Raw genomic sequence first — 2,345 nt, forward strand, 5'->3', positions numbered from 1 at the left:
CCACTTGCTCAGCCTTGAATTAAAACGTTTTACATAGAAACACGATATCAAGTCAAAAAAACTTACTTTTAGAATCACGTTTTAACAGCTCAACACAATTTTTTGCAGATTGACTGTAAATAAGAAGTTTAAAAGTGTGCCGAAATACTTTTTCGCAGTCTTAGAAGCACAAAAACTTCAGTTATTCAAAAAACTATACAAATCAACCTACTTTCTCAGCCTTGAATTAAAACGGTTTACAAGTGCTGTTTTCTATGAGTAACACGATTTGAAGTAAAGAAAGTCACTTTTAGTATCAAGACAGGATTTAACAGCTCAATACAGTTTCTTGGAGAGTGACTGTAATTACAAGGTTTGTTGTAGTTTGTAAGTGTTCTGAAACACATTTTCGCAGTTTTAGAAGCACAAAAAAACTGCAGTTATTTGAAAAACTATACAAATCACTACACTTGCTCAGTCTTTGATAAAAACGTTTTACAAGTGCTGTTTTTCTATGAGTAACACGATTTGAAGTAAAGAAAGTCACTTTTAAAATCAAGACAGGATTTAACAGCTCAATGCAGTTTTCTTGCAGTTTGACTGTAATTCAAGTCAAGTCAAGTCAAATTTATTTGTATAGCGCTTTTTACAACTGTTGTCGTCACAAAGCAGCTTTACATAATTATTACTTAATAAAGAACAGAGACAGAGAAGAAAGAAGAAATAACATGAAGCGTCAAAGACCCCCGTGAGCAAGCCAACGGCGACAGTGGCAAGGAAAAACTCCCTCAGAGCTGGAGGAAGAAACCTTGGGAGGAACCAAGACTCACAAGGGGGACCCATCCTCCTCTGGCCAGACTGTTTTAAACATTAATGATAAAAATTACCAAACCAGGTACAACAGAAAGTTAATAGTGGTGATATTAATAGTGTCAGACAGGCACGAGTCCATCTAGGTTTCAGCACGGCCACCAAACAGGCAGCAGCGGCTGGCGGGTGAGCCATGGGTGGTGGCGGGTTGGGGGGGACCCGCTGGCTGGACTGGTAGGTGGCAGCTGGTTAGATGCAGGTAGAGGGGACCTCAGCGGGCAATCTTCCTGCAGATCGGGCTGGGTGGCCATTTACTCGGGGAAGGTAAAGAGAGAGAAGTTAGTTCTAAGAGGAATTTTATGGAGTGCAGAGAATGTTGATCATCAGCATCTGGGTATGTCTGATGACTCCGGCAGGTCTGATTATCACAGCATAATTAAAAGGAGAGAGCCAGAAGGTAACACGGACACGGGCGTACCCTGAGAACACCAGCATCTATCTGCTCCACCGTCAACAAACCTGAGTGATCGCGTGTAAGCAGCGAGACGACAGCTCCAGCATCTCAGAGTACTACAATTCCCTGGGTCCGCGAACCCCTGGACCTGCAGCCCTTATCTAAGAAACATTAATTACCAAAAGCTCTGGCTCCCGGTAAACAGCTAACGGTCACTGCTGGAGCCCCTAAAGGACTAGCTATCTTCACGTGTCGAACAATAGAGTCTCCTATGACCAGAGTACTGTGAACAGGCTCCTCAGCGGGTGTTTCGCTGAGCGGGGCAAACCTGTTTGACACGCGAATCGGGGGGGGAGCGTGGTGTTCCGGTGGGCTAGCTTCGGCCTTTGCGCTAGCATTAGCCTTAGCTTTCCGGCTATGCCGCCGAGACGTCACCCATTCGCCCCGCTGTGAGGGCTCTAACGCCGGAGTGGGGGGGGGTGCTAGCTCTCCCTGAGGCAACGGGGGGCAACTCTTGCTCTCTATCCTTCAGTAACCCCATGATGCACACCTCTAACTGGTCCACCTTTTCCACCAGAGAGCTAACTAACTCACATTTAGTGCAAACACTATCATTATCACTAGCGGTGGGAAAAGGGTCTAGACTAAACATGCCACACTTCTCACACTCAAAAAGCCCAGCAACAGCCATAATAAAACACAAACTTACCGCTTTCAGCTGATTTAGGCACCGAAATAAAGTTGTTGTTGTGGGGTACTCCGCTTTTTTAATAAACCTGTGGACTGTAAACACAATCTAAAAGCAGTTACGAGGAAAAGCGCTAGAAAGTGATAGAAAGCAGAAAGAACAAACTAAACACGGAGACAGTGATTCCTCCAAGGACTGGGTCTGGAGTAAGGATTTCCCACAAGCGTTAGCGGTAGCTCCAAGCGTTAGCGGTAGCTCAAGCTCAAGTCTGTCTGTCTCTCAAGTCTGTCTGTCTCTCAAGTCTGTCTGTACCCTACTAATTAAGAAGTTTAAGGATAAAAAAAAGGATAAAGGTGCACGTATTCGTCATAATTGTGCCGAAACACACTTTCACAGTCTGAGAAGCACAAAAAC

The 2,345-nt window shown here is 44.7% G+C and overlaps 1 long non-coding RNA gene across 1 annotated transcript; it reads right to left on the reverse strand.

Moving 5' to 3' along the window:
- Window positions 1-591: 591 nt before the first annotated feature.
- On the reverse strand, window positions 592-2,122 carry LOC140574071 (uncharacterized). Its single transcript, XR_011980702.1, has 2 exons — window positions 1,953-2,122; window positions 592-1,103 (listed from the first exon to the last, which is right to left on the reverse strand). It is a non-coding gene; the product is annotated as an uncharacterized lncRNA (long non-coding RNA).
- Between the last annotated feature and the right edge of the window lie 223 nt (window positions 2,123-2,345).

The sequence above is a fragment of the Salminus brasiliensis genome, chromosome 12 (assembly GCF_030463535.1).
Source record: "Salminus brasiliensis chromosome 12, fSalBra1.hap2, whole genome shotgun sequence".
Lineage (NCBI taxonomy): Eukaryota > Metazoa > Chordata > Actinopteri > Characiformes > Bryconidae > Salminus > Salminus brasiliensis.